The following is a 20,047-nucleotide window of genomic DNA, read 5'->3' on the forward strand; positions in this document are numbered from 1 at the left end:
AGAGAATGGCTTACCTCGGTTAAAATTATACATAATAATTTCTATGACAGGGAAAAATACAAAGCGTGTGGTGACTGACCTCATGAATTATTGGTGGAAGGAATTTTGAAACCACTCTTAATGCACCTTTAAACCAGCCAGCCCACAGGAGACCTCAGGTTTCCTGTCTGTCTCTCTGATGTGTATTGACTTGCGTTAAACCTTGCATGCCCTGCAAAGGGCCCTCTGCAAGTGGTGTAGTAAATATTCCACTCTATTCAATTTGATTGTGATCTATTGGAGCTGCCAGCTCTGATCACTGCAAAGACACGTGAATAAACAAGTGTTTCTGCATGCAATATACTGAAAATTACAGGAGCAGGAGGAGGGAATATTTCCAATATTGTTTGTATCAGGGATGCACAACATGTCATACTCCTTACATAAGCTTTGCACAAACAAGTCCCTAATTTTGTATCACTTCTGAAATTCCCCAACAAAATGTTGGCTAAAACTTGCATCCTGGGTAATGTAGGAGCCCGTTTTTGACAAGCAAGAGGAATGTCTAGATGAAAACATTTTATCTCCATTTGAGTCTTATCCATTTTTATGATTTTGTCTTTTTCACTGTCCAATACTTAATTAACTGTGAACATTGTGAGATGTTAGCAGTTAATTTATCTATCTAGAGTGAAAAAGTAATAATAAATGACATTCACTTTTCCTTTAATTTGAAAAACTTGTTTTATGTTATATCCTTTGTAAAATCCAATAACTTCATGTGAACTGGGATTTCTTTTTAACGGAATAATGTATTTTCCTTTTAGGGCTCACAGATCCATTAAATTGTTGGGAAGAAACTGGTCATTTTTACAATAAATCCCATTTGCATTTTTATCAAATAAAACAACAAACGCACTCAGGAAACAAATACAAAAAAATCCCTGCAGTGGTCTGCACTGCTTGTTTAAGGGTCAAGCAATTAGCCTCTAGTCAGGATTATTTTCTGTGTAGCTAGTGCAACAGTGGGAAGAGAATTTTCTCCTTGTAATGCAAATATCATTGCAAGATAAGGTGATATGTGAGTTATGCTTGGTTTCAGGAGCGCATCCAGGATTGTAATCCAAACACTCTGTCTTCTTCCTTTTTTTGGTCAATTCAGATCTCTAAATGAAAACCAAACAATAACACAGCTATGAAATAAAAATATTAAGAAATGTTTCAACATCAAAGAAAAAAAAAGAAGAAAAGAGGAGAAGAACTGCAGTTTGGCCTTGCTTGTTAAAGCTCCTGTGAGGAGTTTTTGAGTGGTCATGAAATGGACTGAAATGAACAGTGATGCCTCTCTATGACCTAGAAAAGCAAATAAGATTGTTAGAAAAGGTATTGATCATTTATGTTTTTTTATTTTAAAGCCTGAAATCGCTGTGAGAGGGTAGGTGTCAGATGAGGTGATTGACAGAACGTCAAGAAAAAAACTTTTTCTGCAGTAAATATTCTTAATGAGTGAAATAGTTGACTGTTAGTTGAAAGCAGGAGGAGATAATATAATTTACACATGTACAGGAAAAAATAAGGGAGATCACGTAGTCCACAGGGGGGTGCCAAAGTCAACACAAACAGAAAGTTCCTCACAGGAGCTTTAATCAGTTTTCAACTTGCCCCCCGAAAAAAGAGAAACAAACATATGTTTCATATATTGTTAAAACTTCCAGGACTCCATTATACTCAAATACTCAGAGAAGACCAAGAGACAAACATGAAAAGAATTCAAAAGAAGGGATTTCAATTGTGTGATTTGTTTGTATGTCCCTCCATATACGATTTGTACACATTAATCTCATGCTGATTGAGCTCATTTGGGAGGGACATCCTGCTTTCAGTTAATTAGATTCTAATAAGCATTATTCAGTGTTCAGTGTTATGATCATTTCATTGAGAGCTGAGAGCATAATTCACTGAAGGACAGACCAAACGTAGACAGCTTTGAAGATGTGTCAGCAGAGTATACAAGAGAGTGCTTTCCTACAATGTAGGCCCTTGATATGTTTGAATTGCTTTACTTCACGTAACAGGAAACATACCTTTTAGACCACTTCAGTGATATTTCTAAAGGTAAACATGGAAGGTTGCTGATGTGTGTTTTTTTCCCGTTATTCAAAATGATCAGTCGTGATGCTGAGAACTTCTGTTCAGTTGAAGACTAACAAGGGAGCTGAGAGGCCTGTGATTTTGCCGTCTAACTTTCCTTTGTGCTGTACTGAAATCAAAGAAAGAGAAAAGAAAGAATCCACCAGCTAGCTCCCACAGAATTAACAAAGCAGACGAGCATCTGGCAGATCTGAAGGATGCGGTGTGACCTCCCTCCTGGCAATCTGCAAAACCCCTCCACAATTAAAACAATTGGTGAGGAAAAATGAAGGGGATCAGCACAGATTCAGCATTATTGATTTGTATGAGTGTTTACTCTGAGACAGGAACATGGTCAAGGCTGGAGACAGTGCAACCTGAGTGGGTCAAGGTTTAGCAGATGCTTGAATAAGCCAGAGGACCTTTCTCCAAAAGACCGAGATTTAATGAGCTCTAAAGTGCATCAGTGAATGTGCAGAGGATATTAGGGCCAAGGTGACAACAACTAAAAGCTTTCAGGTAAAAGCTGCATCTGTAGTAGATGTTGGAAGCAGTGGTAGAACTCATCATGCTGTGACACAGGATTGAGTGGGTGGTGGCTTTCAAATACAGTTGCCTATTCAAGCCAGTTGAGTCATGCTACAAAGTATCTGCTACTTGGGTGAGGGTGGGATTCAAAGAAGTTTTATGGGCATAATGAGCTGTTCCTCAAGAAAGTTGTAATGAAGAAAATTCATGGAAATATCTTTTTTGTAACCTGGTTGTAGGCAGCACCAGGGAGGGGCTTTGGCCTGTTCAAGCTACCCCTGTAATATGCATAGCACCCTTACGGTAATCGGTACATAGAGCTATGGAGCAGAGTCCTCTCAACTAATACTAATACTGCTGAAATTAGATTACCATGACCATACCTAAACTCAGACAGCAAAAACTGGAAAACATTGATCAACAGTGAACACTTGCAGGCATAAGTTATCAACATGAGACTAGACAAGCACTGGGAAGGATGGAGAACGGCTACTCATAAAGTATTCATGAGATTGAATTAAATACATACTGGGCATATATGAGCTTAATCAGGACCAATGCATAATGTTGCATAGCATAATGTTAGAATAAAATGACAACAACTAAGTGTGGAAACTTTTAGATATTCAAGCTAACGAAATGCGACCCTACCTTATGTCGTTGGAAGGTTACTGTGTGTCGCGGGGTTCTCCTTCCGGACTCAAAATAATGTGGGAGAAAACCCAGGCATAGTCGGAAGACTTAATTTTGATAGTTTTATTGGCTGCCGGCCTCCTGAGTGCAATAGAAGAAAATATTTACAAAAGTGAAAAAACTAAGATAATTTAAAATTGTTCTTGTCAATACGTTAGTGTCGTCTGAGTACTCCAGTTACTCACTTAACACAAAAGAAAACAGCGGTTGTTCATCAAAAGAAACACAGTGACGTTACCTGCTTAGTAACTTGGCTTAACTTCCAAGAGAGTCAAAACTGCCCCTCTTTTAAAGTGTGTAGCCCCTCCCACTGGGCGTTGGAAATTACATAATTTTTCCCAAACAATTATATTCCACTATTAAGGTCATTTTAAGGCGATTAACCTTACACACAATCAAAAGAGTAATGCAAACATTTCCACAGGCATTTTCCTTACCTTATTCAAACACATAATTTAAAACAAACAAAAATAATAATTAAACACGGTCACGTGGCCACTTTTGGCCGCCATACATCCATTTAGGGTGCGCACCAGATACGCTCGGTTTGCGCATTCCGGACACGACCTGGTTGAGCTCGAGCCGGTAAGTGCAGCAAACCCAAACCCAAAGACAAAGACAATGTATGTTTTAAACAATGATACAGTTTCAAAGTGTGAACCCTAAGAAACTCTGAACGGAGAGGGAAAGAAGGATGTTGGTCGTTGAACCGGAATGAATGAAGTGCTGTTAGGAACGGGAAAAGTTTGGTGCGCGTGTGTGTGTGTCGGTGTCGGTGTGTGCGCGCTGCCCGCTGTTAGTGACGGTGCCCCTCCGTCACACTGTGGAATAGGGTTTCCATTGGCTTAAAAAAAAGAACAAAAGTTTGAAGTCAAGTGAAAAAAATTGATTTCAAACATAAGTCAACAGTTGCTAACTTGTGAATAGATTGCCAACACTTTATCAAAACACTTGGTGAGCATGTAGAGAGGCTACATGTCTTCTGCTTACCTGCACAGTTGGTCATCGAACACTGTTAAAGTTTAAACTAGCACAAGATGCAAACTCGGCTGATATTAAAAGAACACAGATCATCACAACAATGTGCAACACAAGTTGCCTTTATTATTCTCCCTGTTTGGCTTAGTTGTCAACATGGCAGCTCCCCATCCCTTTTGATAATTGTATTGTAACCTGCATGCAGTGAATCCCATCAGCAGAGGGAGGAAAGCGCCACACTGTGTGATCTGTGGTCATTTACACCTACACTGCAGCAGTTAGCAACGTTGTGTTTAAATGTCTAGATTATTAATATTGTTTGGAACTTCCAAACATTCTCATATCAGTGTATGATACATCAGTAACTAGCATATGTTTACCCATAAGACCATAGCGTCATGCTTACTTCAGGGAACTTAATGCAACTTTTGTTTTCCATCATGTGAGAATTAAACAGAATGATCAATTTAAGTCAAATCTTCTCCTCGTTCCCATCACATATCAGAATAAACACTGATGAAGGTCATCTTAGACTCTGCTCTGGTAAACAGTGTTGAACATGGGACTAACAGATTCAAAAATTTGCTATCATTGAATTTCAACTTTTACAAAAAAATTCAAATTCAAGAAAAGAGTTGACATTTCAACTTTAAGCTTGACATTTTGACTTATTTCTTGAAGTGCATAATAAAAAAGTTTTTTTAATTTTTTAATTTTTTCCCCACATTCCTGGCCCTAAAGGCTGATTTAAACTTCTGCGTCAAAACGAGGGCGTAGCGTGGGTCTGTTTAGCTCCCGTAACTACGCAGAGGCCTACACACGTAGCTGACGTGCACCTCCTCAAAAACGTAACTAGGCGTAGAATCGACGCGGGCCGCAAGCTCTGTGATTGGTCCGCTCAGCGGCATTGTGTTTCCCGCATTTACATGACTTCCGGGATTCCGGGCATTGGCCGCACATTGGCCGTGTATTTCATCTCCTCCTGTCTATTTTTCATGTAATCATGTTTGTATGATAAACAGCAACATGTATCAGCTGTAGATTAACATAACACGCTCTGAATCGCTGTGGAAAAGTAAACAGAGATCATAGAGGGGCCGGAAGGAGGCGACCGGCTATCAGAGAGACCGCACTGCCCTCAGGCGTTTCAGCGGAGAATTGCTGCGCGACACGGACACACCGACGCACAAGTATGTGGTGCTCATGTCTGCGTCAGCCCCTGCTGCGTAGGGGAGACGCAGAAGTATAAATCAGCCTTTAGAAGTGTCTGTCACTGACCAGAACTAAGAAAAGTCTGAGGACGAGCACGAGGGAGGGGACCCGGAATTTTTGTTGAAGAATCAGTCATTGCCAAAGAACCTAGCGATCATCCCTGTGTGTGTCCAAGTTCTTCTTGAACACCCATCCATTCGCGGTCAACCATAACTACAGACTGTTTTATTATGAAGAATTTAATTGGTAAGTGTGTATTTTCCTGGCTGCGGTGCGTAAATTTAATGCATTTGGTGGTTGAGGCAAATGTTTAGAATTCCTGGAGGCCAACTTATTCCCGTTGCTCATTAATATACTGAAGTTATGATGAATGGAACACTGTTTATTTTGTTTGCTCTCAGTATCTGAGCAAAAATGAGATGTAGCCTATAGCTGTGTGCAGGCCTTGTCACTGGCTCAGTTGCTCAGCATGTAATTGTATATTCATAATTTTGCTTGTAGGCAGGCTTGTTTGTTCACCTTCAGCTGATACTTCCACATTTTGTTTTACATAGAACACATTATAAATGTCACAAGGCATGCAATCATACACCAGTCTGTGAGTGAATGTGCGTGTGCGCATATGTACGCTTCTTGCATAGGTGCTTTTTTGTCCATATGTGTGTTTAAGTGCATTGGTGTGTCTGTGCGCATGGCGTGCTGGCTGAACAATAATTTAAATATCTTATATTTGACAACACTATCACTGTTAAGATGTGAACCCCTATAGCACCAGCAAAACAAAAATAAAGGCTGGTGCAGCCACTGAACCTTATAAAATTGTCTCATCTCCACAACTTTCCACAAGATTGACCAAGCACTCTTATAGTAGCATCTTTGGTATTGGAAATGTTGACCCCCTTAAACCTGGCCCACAATAAGATTTTGAAAATCTTGAATATGTGAGAAAAACCACACATGACAAATAATGACAGATTTGACAGTTTTGTTAAATTGTGTAAAGTGCAAGGATATAACAAAAACAACAAACAAAAGATTCCTTTTACCAACAACCAGAGCCCTCACGTTCAAACCTCTTAAACCTGGTACATCCATTGTAGTAGCAATTTATTTCCAACTACTCTGCTTGACAGTTCACTTGTTGTATGTTTTACACAACACATTTTGTTGCCACAGATTAACAAGTTAGTCCTCCATTTATGGTGTCTAACTTTATGCTTTGCACTCACCATTGTCACCATTTGTTGTCCTTCCTTCCTTCAGTCAGCTTGCATCCCAGAGTTCCTGTTGGATCAAGGAAAGTAAGAATCACTGGCAAGATAGTCTGTAGAACCCTCGCAAAATTGAGACTTTACGTAAAGGGGCAATCAGGCCCAAAATCAGCCAAGTCAGCTATTGGTATGTGTCCCACTTTATGTCTACAATGACATTTTTGAAATGCTTTGTGCAAGACACTTGGTTAGTCTACTGGCCAATCAGATGTAGCGTTTAAAACTTTTCATCAACCAGAAGCTTTGGTACAAAGATGAGTCAGTACTTATCTCAAAGAGTTTAACAGTGGCACAATGATACCTGTCTGTTATCAGTGTTTTTATACAGTGCAGCACCCCCATATGAAGGGAAAGGTGATGTGACAGGTAATGTTCTTTTAAATTTTACACATTGCATTTGGCATTTTGACACAGAAACTAGCCTGAAGTGACATCAGAAGAGAAACAGCTTCCTCAGCCAGTCGATGCTTTTCATTTGGACCAACTCATCTACAGTTAATGTGTAATGTGTTACACACAAGAAAGTATCAGAACAGCGGTACTTGCATTCCCCCTTTTTTTTAAAAGGTGCCTCAGAATCAGACATCTTTGATCACAACAAACACAGACCTAGCCGGCAGAATCTTAGAAGGGACTGATTCAGCTGGAAATGGTGCAGGATATTTCCTGATAAAACTAGTTTAACTCTTTGTAAGACTAGTGGAGCAAGATAAGAAGGGATGGCTGCTTTACTGCAGAGTGGTACATGGATTTAAGATTATACTGCTTATCAAGCCAGTAGAGCTGTTGCAGTTTAGTATAAGCAGATAGTGTGTAGATAACATCAGGTCGAGCTGCAGAGTATCTGCAGTTTGCTGGGGTTAGCGTGGGAGCTGAAGGCGGCTTAAAGTTAGGTTATGGCAGGGTTAGAGAGCAGTGTCACCTGTCATGGGTCCCAGTAGATTTGTGAGACCACAGCCTGACTCCTGCAGCAGTGTAAAGTGATGGATCAGAACATGGTTGAACGTCTGGACATGGAAATGTATCCTAACCTTTGAAAGAGCTGTAGTATGTCAAATTATCACCTCAAATTTTTGTGACACATACACACACACACACACACACACACACACACACACAAACACACAAACACACACACACACACACACACACACACCTACACACACCTACACACACACACACACACACACACACACACACACACACACACACACACACACATAGACACAGCTTTCAGCATCATGTCTTTGTATTTACATTTTAGTCATTCAGCTAATCCAGCTTATCCATCTTAAACTCTTCGGTTAATACATTTTGTTTTGGGGCCTTTTCAGATCTTCATCAGGACCATAATATTGTGAAATTGTCTCTAAATGCACCACACAGACCAGCACAGATCGTAGCCACCTGTTAATGCAAATACATACATGTCAGCATATAGGTGTCCAGGAAACCCTGTTTAAAGTCTTAGTTTGAACAAAATCTTTCTGTCTTGCAGACATGTAGCCATGCCAACCATTCATCAGGGAGTCATTGTTAAAACCCTTCAAAATTATGCAGTTTTGACTCTCTGGGGAGATCATATGATGTTTGTTATACTTCTTGATCTTAACTGATCACAATGTGTTGTCTTTGATAAGAGCTTTATGTAACAGTGCTAAAATCATTTTGATTTTAAGACTTAAGTGCCTATCCATACACCTTCAAATTCTCAAAAAGGTTCAGTGTGTAGTCCCAAAATAAATATTTTCTAAAACATTCTTCTTCTGATGTGGTTTGAATGAGAAAATTAATCTGTATCCTCCTGATGTAAATTTCATGAAAGCTTACGACACTACTTTGTTCTGAAAAGCGCATTGGTACACTGTGTTCATGACAAACTAAGACCGCATCTGTTTGTTGAATTCATCAGAGACCTTCAGAGAAATGTAATGTTGCCTCGCCTGCAACTGTTTTTATGTAATTTCACATCTCAAAACCTTGCCTCAAACTTTTACCGTATAGCAGATTTTTTTGAAGTCCCTCCTTCCTCTTACTCCCATTTTAAAAGGCCCAGAGGCAGAAAATAGTGTGAATACCTCAATGCTGAGTTGCACCAACATTGCACCATCTGACTCTCATTCTGTCCAGGCGTAAAAGTTCCTCAGCATGTCTCCTCCCATCTATCCACCTTCTCCTTTCATGACTGAAGTGCATTTAAAAGAAGACAGAGACGGTGTACACTGCAGATTTCTGCTGTTTGTACCTGTGTATTCTGTTCATGTATGAACAGGCGACCTTCTGCACACAGCTTTTAATTAGCTGTGAGTTGTTGGAGAGTTTCAGTGCTCTGTTACTAAGAGCCCATTGAGTGTAATTATAATAGGTTTAAACGGTAATGAAAGCTTTAAACAATTCAGCCTGAGTTTTTGCCAGAAGAGCCATTAGTCTGGTGCTCCAGGGTCAGGTTTGTAGCAATAACCCTGTGTCTAGAAGCCAATACAACTAGAATATACAAACTTAAATGTAATCTGAATAAAATCCCCAAATAAATGATCACAAAAAGCATTTGGACATCTGATAATTCACAAAAACAAAACGGGTTGGATTGTTTCTTGTTCCACCCAATAGGCTTGTATGAAATTGATCCACTCTACTTTGCTTGTCATGGAGCTGCTGTGAGGCTACATATATACAGAAACTAATCTGTACGCTCATCTGAGAGGTGTGTAGCAGAGCCCTGCTCTGCCCTGTGGCAGGTATTGGGCTGACATGATATGGCGTGGAAGTGTTGTATTTGAGCATGTCTGATTGTGCTGGAGCTGTCATCACCTGCTCTGCCTGAGCTGGTTACTTCCTGAGGCCAGCGTGCCAGGTCACCGTCACATAGATTTCCCATATAAAGGGGGGCTGGGAGGTGTCTTTGGTGTGTCAGTGCTTTGGTGGCATTCACTTTAATGCAGAGAAGTGTGTTCATAATGTAGTTTCTATTCAGAATTTTGGGTTAAGTCCAAGATGTTTGGGGACGAGTGGGAATGGAACAGCTGTGGTGTAGTATGAACTTTAGCAGAGGGATATATGACAAAAAGGTGTTTAAAAAGTACTAGGCAAATACAAGCAGATATCTATTGATCTTTTGCTCAGAAAAGGTGAAGATTTGTCTTTTTTTTTCATTTTATTATCCTTTTTGTCACTTATTTTCTATTGTTGAAGTCAATATGGACATACAAAAAGGGTACGACATTAGGCTACAGTTTGGTTGCTTTCACACCTGGATCCTTTGGAGAAATTGTTCTGAACCAAGGGCGTTTCCTTAATTGGTCTGGGTGGTTAATATAAAGTAGGTGAACACAGCAATAGCACTCTGATGCAAAACAAAACAAGCAAGCCAAGATCGCCCAGAAACCAAGTTAGCATAAAAAGATCAATAGGCTAATGCCACTCACTGTCTCCATCCAATTCAACATCCACAGAAGAGCTGTTGCTAGGCAACATTACAAAATCTTTTGGTTCAACAACTGGTTAATTTCGTCCAGCTCATTAAAACAGGATAGGTTCCTTCTCATCACTGGAACCTCCACTTTTGCCAAGCTGGTCTCCCACCTTCACATACTTCTGTCGTAGTTTCTTGGCTTTCATGCGACACTGCCTGGTTCCTCTAATTCCTGCACTGACTCTCAAGTTGGTAAACTCCTGTACTTTTGTGAGTGGTGACCAACTTTAGACGAATATGCTCATCTGTCAAAAATACTTCATATCAGTCGATATCGATAATTATCACAATAAATATGATATCATTATTTATTTTAAATTTAAATGCAGATTTTGGGTCCTGATTGAAAGTTGAAAAAGCCAGACAGTTTGTTATCTTGTATCTGGATTTAGTTTTCTGATAAGCTTCTTGAATCCATCATTTTTGACAGTGCTAACAGGAAGCAGGTCTTTTGTGTAAGATGAGATTTTTTTTTAAGTTTTAGTTTGTAGCTTCTTATTTCCCTCAGTTTTATATAACTTGCATAATTTGATTTAAATTTACAACAAATATGTATTAACTTGTGTACTGCTAGTCAGAGTGTTGTTTTGATAAGTGCATGGGCGGAGTGAAGTCATTTACCACAGTACAGTGAATGCATCAGGCTTGTTCAGTGTTCAGTTGTACTACAGTCGCGGTGGACATTAAATGTGTTCATATGCACAGCAGAAGACTATAATCTCTTTTATTGCTGTCAGGTCTGCTAACCAGACTCAATATGTTTTCTTCTGTAAGGTAAAGGTGATGTACTTAACGATTCATTTTATGAGTGTACCACTCCTGCTTTTTAAATCATATTGATAACCTTACTCCACAAAACAGGAACTCCAATACAAATGTACAAGACAGCTAACGGTTCTTGGAGATAAACTGTACAATTCTGGGCAGAAATCAATCCTAGTTGTTGCCTAATTCTTATCGTTAGATATGCTTGATGACAACATTTCAAATTTGAAGCAAATGGTTATTCACATGGTTAATAAAATATCAAAATAGGTTTTCTTCAGCCTCACTGTGAGCTCAAAATGTTGTGGTTCAGTAGTTTTTGGACCCCATCTGTATGGCTTTAGAATACTGCAAACACTGATTGTATGTTATTGACTCACATTTACATAACATATATTGTTAGGGGGTTGTTTGTGTTTTTCATTACCTTCTAAATGTGGAATAAAGTATTTTATAGAGCTTTCCTATGAGGCAGTTAGAAGCAGTGTTAGATAGATACCAGGTTTGATGTCTGATCTCCCATACTGATTGCTGAAGCTCATCACAGCAGTGTGGAGAATGCATTAATACATCCCAGGGATCACCGGCTGTCATAAGTAAAGACAATTAGCAATGCTTTGAACATGATCCTATACCAGCCCCACTCTCCCCTCATCAAATTCTCCTGCCCGAAATCATTAATTTATGAAGCAGGCCTGGCAGCGCCTTCCATTTCCTTTTGTTTACTAGCCAACACTGCTCATTTTCACTGACACATTGAGGGGAGTAGACATGATAGGGAAAAATATACATCAGAGCATTTTCTACATGTCTGCCCTGAACCTTTGGGAGGAAGCAGGCTATCTGAAAATAGACATGCAAATTAAGTGATAGTTTTAGTCATTTGTGGCATTCACTTCACATGCAGCCTTTGGTGTTAGTTAATGATTCATATCATAATTATTTATATAGAAGAAAGCAAAAAGCTTTAACATTTTAACACTGAGATGTTAAAAATTAGACAAGACATAAAGCAAAACTGAATTAAAGGAACACAAACAAAACATAGTCATGGATGGAGGTAGAGTCTGTTAACTTGCTCCACTGGTCAGCCCACTCACCCCTGCAGGGCAATGTACTCAGATTTGCATCGTCAGGGCCATTAGCCTCTCACTTTTTCCACAAGCCAATAGGGACTTGGCCTGATACTTTTAGCACTGTGCACTATCACACCAACACATCTGTTGAGCTCAACACAAACTGTGCTCAGAAGAGATTTAACAGCCCCAGCCAGCCCAGTAGGTGCACAAAGGACACACAGGTGTCAGTTCATGCATCCAGGGTTTCCCAATTCTAATCTGTGAAAAAGCAACCTGCCTCAAACCTCTGTTTAACTTTAGGGATTAACCATAACAAGTCTAAATTGAAAATAAATGTGACTGTTATACATTTATTTCAGTTTTCCCCAGAAAGAATGAAAAATTAAGCACACAGTCACTCTCATGTGGACCTCAAGAAACTCTGACGTTCTTGAGTATTCTACATAATAAACAATTCAGCCGGGGCTAATTTTGCTGCAAAAGAACACTTAACAAAGTCCAACTTAAGTATAACGACAGACCACACTGACCCACTTACAGAAGTTATGTTAGCAAAAGTGCTGTCCTCACAGACAAGAATATCATCAGTTTTTTTTTTTAAAGGAAGCAATTGTCAAAGTACTGTACATTCATACAAGAGTTATAATACCAACAAGATTCTTCCTTATTAAACATTTGTTTGAACATACTTTTGATTTGTACAGAAGACATTTTGTGATGGAGATTGTAGAAGTTGTAGTTCATAACATAACCCAAGACGAAATTGCAATTGTTTGCAATGCAAAGTTTTGGAAGGAAGTCACAGTCAAACGCTGTCTTTACTGGTTGTTGTAGACCTTTATTCAACAAGAGCTGCCGTTTGTTAGGCGTAACTTGCAGAAACTTGAAACTAAAAAGCAGTTTTCTTTGATGTGTTTTGCTCATGAACATCAAACACAGACTCCTCTTCATTACTGCTCTGACACAGAATGGTTCCTTTCCTGCATAAAATGGAACATGTTATGTCATTTCTTGGCACATACATCTGTTTGGTAGAAGAGTACAAAGGCATTGTCTTTAAAAGAAGTGTTCTTTGATCATAATGAGATGTTTGTGTCAAGTTACAAACAGTTGCAGGGATTTCGTCTGTATCTTTTGTTTAATCATTGAAAGCTGACTGAGAATTTGTTTGTTTTTTTAAGCTTTGCCCTGCTGCACATTAACAGGTAAAATATGGACTGTGCTGAGCTGAGCTGTGTGCGCTCGTCCTGATGGCACTTAATACTGTCCACATATAAAGATGATGAGCTGAAAGGGGAGAGACACTTCTTTATTGTGAAGTCGATTCATAACAGATAAGACACACATTTCACAGCTTACATCCAATAGCTTCAATTGTTTATGAAGCAGCCCGCAATGACAATGACCTCCATGCACAGTGAAATGCAATTCTTGTTCTGGTCTTCAAACAGTGTAGCTAATATCCATCGAACACCAAAGTTGGGCTTTTCAGCACCCTTGCACAAACAGCGCACACGGGAGAATCAACACACACAGTCAGGAATCTTTCCCATGGTCACTTTGACATGACACCAGTAGAAGCAAGTGTTCCTAAGATGTAAGAAAAAGTAGGGCAAGTAAGCCGGTTTGTCCTAGTGGTTAAGTCGTGCGCCACATGTACAGAGGTTACAGTCCTCAAGTGGGCAGCCATGGTTCAATCCCATCCTGCAGCCTCCTTCCAGCATGTCACTCCCCGCTCTCTCTCGCTCTCGCTCTCTCGCTCTCGCGCTCTCTGTCTCTCTCTCGCTGTCTCTCTCTCTCTCTCTCTCTCTCTCCTAGTTTCCAGCTCTATATACTGTCCTGTCCTCTCTGACTAAAGGTAGTTTAGCTGGCTGTGTACCCAACAGTTTAGCCAAATGTATCTTTTTTGTTCTTGATTGAAGAAAATATATTTTATATTCCCATTAATGTCTTTGTCTGCATTCTTAATTTGTTTCACATGCTAGACTTAATTTCCTATTTCTTCTGCTGATTGCTTTTGGCTACAAATAAGATATTCATAAAAGTGGAGTTTTGTAAAAAGCTGAAATGTCAGCAGCATTCTCAGTTAGGAGGCTTGTGTGATTCAGTCTTACTTTCACTAAAAAAAGGACCTGCTGAAACCAAACACTTGCTTTGGGCAAATAAAACAAGGACAGTCTTTTCAAATCACCAAAATCGACACTGAAATATGTTTTTCTCACATTGCTGACTCTTAGCTCCACTGTTATCTCTTGCGTTGACTTGAGGGGTATACATCTGAACATTATCCTTTATACTTAAAAAAAAATGTCTCCTCTAGCCAAAACAACAGAAGAGTGTTTACCTGACCCCAATATCTGGAACAGCACGAAGGTGATGAAACGGTGGAGTAAGACATGAAAGCAGCTGAAAAACCTTGAATGATTTCTTGTGATAAGGTTACATGCTGTGTCTTAGTAACACCAGTATGAATGACATTGGGATGTAAAAGGTCGAACTCTGCTGAGCAAACATGGTGAGAGGCTAACTTCTTTAAAACTTACAGCTTTCCATCTTTGCTCTTGCTTCCATGGCTCTGCAAGTGTTGCAGAAAATTGAAATTAAATGGAGAAAGTTAGACATCTTAACCTGCAGTGTATGAGTGATTTAAAGCCACGTGAAAAGGAACTTCCGCAGTGATGAGGTTGAATTTGGATAAACGCTGGGAAATGTTTATGTAGAGCAGTAGCTCTGAAAAATGCTGGCTATCTGGACTCAGTTACTCAAAAGGTTTAATCTACTTGTTGTTTTGCTATCCAGGATAATAATCCAGTTTGATTTCATCCCACATCTTTAAAGAAAAGTTAAACTGATCAAACTGATCTGATTACTGACATTTAAAATAACAAATCTGGATTGCCAAAGCTTTAAATAAGACTTCATGCTACAACACAACAACTATGTGGCAACATTTTCTACATTTTGGGATGATAATGAGCAGATGGTTATGCAAAATAGAATCCCGACAGGATGAGAAGGACCCTGACAGCAGCTATACATTATATATTACCTCTATTCCTCGTTTCCACTTATCATGTGTAACAATACAGGCTATTTCCTTCAATTCAGTTGCCCATTTTGATAGTGACATCTGTCTTTACAATTACAAAGTACTTGTTTATCTGATTTTAACACATTGTGAAACTGAGTACATTATTTCTAAAATATTATACATTTTAATTTTTATTGACTGTCTTTTTCAGTTTTATATGAAATACAGTCAGATTACCAGTTATTAGACAAAATTAGACCCCCCTCATGGCTAAAGGTATTTCCTATCAGGTTTCTATTCATCTGTAATTAAATGTACTGCCTTATTGTCGCGGGGTTCTCCTTCCGGACACAAAATAACGTGGGATAAAACCCAGGCGTAGTCGGAAGACTTAATTTTGATAGTTTTATTGGCTGCCGGCCTCCCCATTGCAATGGAAGAAAATATTTACAAAAGTGGAAAAACGAAGATACTTGTCAGTGTCGTCTGAGTACTACAGTTACTCTCTCGACAAACAAAAGAAAACAGCGGTTGTTCATCAAACAAAACACACAGTGACGTTACCTGCTCAGTAACTTGGCTCAACTGCCGAGAGAGAGAGGGCCAAAACCGGCCTTCTTTTAAAGAGTGTAGCCCTTCCCACTGGGCGTTGGAACACACATAAACAATTATATTTAACAATTAAGGCCATTTCAAGGCAACTAACCTTACACACAATCAAAAGAGTAACTCCATCACACTTATATTGGACACTAGAGGTATCATCTCTTTATTTACAGATCTACAAACACCAAACATATCTAAAGCAGGAACAAGGCATTACTTGTACCTGTTATCCATCCGGAAACCAGCCGTCTTCTGGGATTAGAATTGTCCTTACTTGTTTGGATCAAACCTACTCAAAAGTTCAGGACAAAAAACAAGATCTTTTTTGTTCCTGATCATATCTGGTTCAGTAAACTTTTTTTTTCTTTTGAACAACCCATTTTCAATTTTTGCTTCAATCCAGTAGTATAATTTAAACTAATCAGTTTTTAAAAACTGGCCCCTGTTGATAATAAACGTGCAGGTACTGGCTTTGTACCGGCTCAATAACTAAAGTCTCCATAATCCCAGAAGACAACAGCCTAATACGTTTTATAATAGCTTATACCCCCAATACAGGGGTTGTAATGATATGTCTTCTGAAAGAGAAGTTTTACTTAAACGGGATGTACACTATGGGAAAAGTAAAGTGGTGGCTAGCGAGAACAGACTCCTGGTTACTGCCTTAGTTGGCATGGCAACTGTGCATTGTTCACTGCACTAAGATATTCACAATTATAGTCCAAAATAATTAGATTCTGACTGTTACTGTATGCATATAGTACATCCCAGTGGGAGCATTTTTTTTTGTCTAAACGTGTTATGGAGACTTGAAGCTACTGTCTCTCTTTTTCTTTTATTGCACCTCTCTTCGTAGACTCAGTTCTCTTTGTTGCTCAGGCTTGATTATTAGAGGGAGAGAGAGCAGAAGATGTGAACTGACTCCTTTAAAAATCAACACTTATTTACTTTGCAAAGCACAGAGAGTACTATATTCTCATTATGCAACGGCCAGCAGTACAGGGATCATCCACTACATCAGGTAGAAAACGTGTCTATACAAAAGGTTCACAATTTGTTTATTACATTTTTACATCAACTTTTGTTAAAGCTACTCTTATTCTGCAGAGGTTTTTGTATGACTTCTGTGCTGTTCTTACATGATGAACTCAAATGTAACGAAGAGAGAAATAGATATGGAAAGTTAGGTGTCTTTCTTGTTGACTATAGCAGTGATTTTCAACCACTGTGCCGTGGCACACTAGTGTGCCGTGACAGATCGTCAGGTGTGCCGTGGGACATTTTCCAATTTCACTTAATTATTCCAAAAAAGTATTATTCATATATTGCAAATAATTTGCCATGTGGTGCGTCTGTGCCTGCAGTGTAGTGACTGGCGGAGGAATTCAATACTCGTCCATGTACTGACCTGTGCTACCTGTCCACTGGGTGGCAATAAATCACACTAATGACCTTGTTAATTTAAGACAATAGAATTAAAGTTGTGCGATAGAGTTGTATGTGACAAGACAAAGGTGTACAACAGCGATGGATAAATAATCAAAAATGAAAACTCCAAACTGGGCCCTGGACAAAATTCTAACCTAGATGAGCAGCCCGTAGCATGTTGATGCTAAATGATGCTAGGCCCGATGTTCCTTGTGAGCTGAGGAGAAGGAGGCAAGGACGACGTGCTGGTACTGAGGTGCAAGCTCAAAAAGACGACATCGATCTGTCCTTCCACCCACCGTTATGGGGAATGTAAGATCTATCTATGATAAGGTGGACGAGCTAACCCAGCACCAGAGGGAATACTGGCTGAGTAGCATCATGCTAACAGAGCTAACGCCAGGCACGAACGCCACATTGGAAGGATTAAACCTGCTGTGGGCGGACAGGATACAGGAGAGCAAGACTGACTTTTTTATATATATATTCTGATAGATTAGATATATATTGACATAGAGTGGTCTAGACCTCCTATGTTTGTAAAAGCGTCTTGAGATAACGTTTGTAGTGATTTGGCGCTATACAAATAAAAATTGATTGATTGATGAAGAGTGGAATATGGGTGGTGGAAAAGGCAACTTTTATGAGGAAAACTACATCGGTGTCTGCGAGAGCTCTCAAAGCTAGCTACTTAGTAGTTGAACTTGTAGCCAAATCAAAAAAGCCACACACTGTGGCAGAGACATTAATACTACCCGCAAAAGCCATTGTAAATAAGGGGGTGCACCCTGACACAGTTAAAGAAGTAGCCAAAGTCCCTCTCTCAGATAAATAGATTCATATATTGAGAGACTAAATGTGTCATTTTGTAAAACATTTGGTTGGTGGTGTGACTCCGGATTTTTTTAATGTATGAAATGTGCCTTGGCTCAAAAAAGGTTGAAAAACACTGGACTATAGGTTAAGCTGTAATAAAAAGCTGATAATGAAAGCACACATGCACTAAGAAATCCATTCTACTGCCATTCTATAATGGTGTTTTCTTATCTAATGTGTACCCCTGCATGTATAGCTTCCAATTCAGAATGAACTGAAAACATTCATATGGAAATGAAATGTCAATAAATGGCAGTAGAAATGGGTTTCAAGGTGGTCTGATGGTTCCACTTCTTCATGACTGGTTTAGTCCTCACAAAAATAAATGACAGTGATGTTTTATCCTTTGATATGGACATCACCGCCATGTCAGTTAAATTACCATCTGTCAAAGAGAAAACTGTCATTCTTACTTTATGTTTTCCCTACACTGGCAGCTATTGACAGAATCAAACGTGCATTTTCACTGCAGGAGCACTTTTCTAGAAGCTGATGGCTTCTTCTTTCAAGCTTGATTCAATAATCTATTTCATCAAGTGCTGCAATTCTTACAGCAGACCTTTTTATTGATTAAATTAAAAAATGTTCTGTGATGATGAGATGTTGAATGGAATACAGGTTTATGAGTAATCAAATACACATAATTAAAATGAGCAGGAGATACAGTTGAAGAAATATATCATGAGTGTTTGGCAGTCACACCCCAATGCAACATCTTTAATTAAACAGTTTATTCAGCATCTCCTGTAAAGCATGAGCTGTGCAGGAACATCTACCCCAAAACATAACATAATTCATCACATTACCAAGTAACTGCAGATCAAATAAATTATATAAGTATAAGTCATAGAGAAAATGCAGGGCTGATGAAAGCAAACCATGTCTTGGGTTAGAGAGATAAACAAACGTACATTCAGCCATTTATTTCTTCTCAGAGGACTCATTCATGGACTTGGAAAGCTAGGGAAACAACAGTAACAAACTGTTTCTGTAACTATAATTTTGTAGCTGTATTTCTTGTTGATCAGAATGTGTAAGAGGGAGACCAGTCAGCAGAGGCAGAGGCAGAGGTCAGGGGTCAGAGTTCAGTGAATTAACATTACCTGCCTTCACCATGGGCCACTTTGCCATTTTTATTATTACTACCAACTTTCAGAGCTTGAACTGAATTTTTTTTTCAGCAAGCACACAAAGCAAAACGCTAAGAGACCAATATATTTGTTAAATCTAAGAAATTCCTTTTTTTGTGTATTTGCACACTGGCTTTAACTGAAGAATGGTTTTCCTCAGTCAGCTGACTGCTTGGGTAGATAACAGGGGTATGTGTACCCGAAAATTCCAATGATATAGAAGAAGGACACAAGTTAAAAACATCTATTTGGGTTTTGTTGCATAAGTCTGCTTGCAACTTTCTTTGGAGTCCAGTGGAGCACAAACTTCAGTTTTTACTTTAAATTGTTAAGTCCTTGAAGAACTAATCTTAGAAGAAATATATGTTGCCACTCTGTATTCCTTTTTTAAGTTCGAGAATTATACACAGGAAAAAAATATCTGCATGGTAGTTTGATATTAGTTGTCTTAGTAGATCTGTGGTGATAGAACAGGTAATATTTATTTGTTTGTGAACACATACTTCATACCACCCCTCCATAGGTCAGTTCCGCTGTTGGCCACTGGATCTGCCCCTGGCTGACTGAGACTGAAGTGGCTTTAAAGGTAGAGAAAGAGAGAGGGACAGTGAGGAATAGCTTTTGAATAAATCAGTTGCAAGAAGACTGCTTTCATGATTTACTATCATATTATGTGTAGACGGTGGTTTGGTGTTTGTTAAACTAATGTCCCTCCAGCCTTCGGGATCACAATTTGTACTTGCTGTTAAAAACAATCTCTCCCTGGGTGGAGCATTGATGTAAATATAATGCATTGGCAAACTATTTTGGACCTTTTGATGAGACTGCATCTGCACTTATTAAAGCTTAAAAGGAAAGTTTCATTGCCA

At 39.1% G+C, this 20,047-nt stretch overlaps 1 protein-coding gene and 1 long non-coding RNA gene across 2 annotated transcripts in view; one reads left to right on the forward strand and one right to left on the reverse strand.

The window, feature by feature from the left end:
* Nucleotides 1-1,734: 1,734 nt before the first annotated feature.
* On the reverse strand, nt 1,735-3,569 carry LOC117810736. Its single transcript, XR_004630843.1, has 3 exons — nt 3,516-3,569; nt 3,289-3,411; nt 1,735-2,354 (listed from the first exon to the last, which is right to left on the reverse strand). It is a non-coding gene; the product is annotated as an uncharacterized LOC117810736 (long non-coding RNA).
* Nucleotides 3,570-3,841: 272 nt separating this feature from the next.
* LOC117810734 (carbohydrate sulfotransferase 8-like) overlaps nt 3,842-20,047 on the forward strand; it is a 196,278-nt gene continuing 180,072 nt past the window's right edge. Inside the window, 1 exon segment of the mRNA XM_034680669.1 lies at nt 3,842-3,915. The gene's annotated coding sequence lies outside the window, so the exon portion shown is untranslated.

The sequence above is a fragment of the Notolabrus celidotus genome, chromosome 3 (genome assembly GCF_009762535.1).
Source record: "Notolabrus celidotus isolate fNotCel1 chromosome 3, fNotCel1.pri, whole genome shotgun sequence".
Lineage (NCBI taxonomy): Eukaryota > Metazoa > Chordata > Actinopteri > Labriformes > Labridae > Notolabrus > Notolabrus celidotus.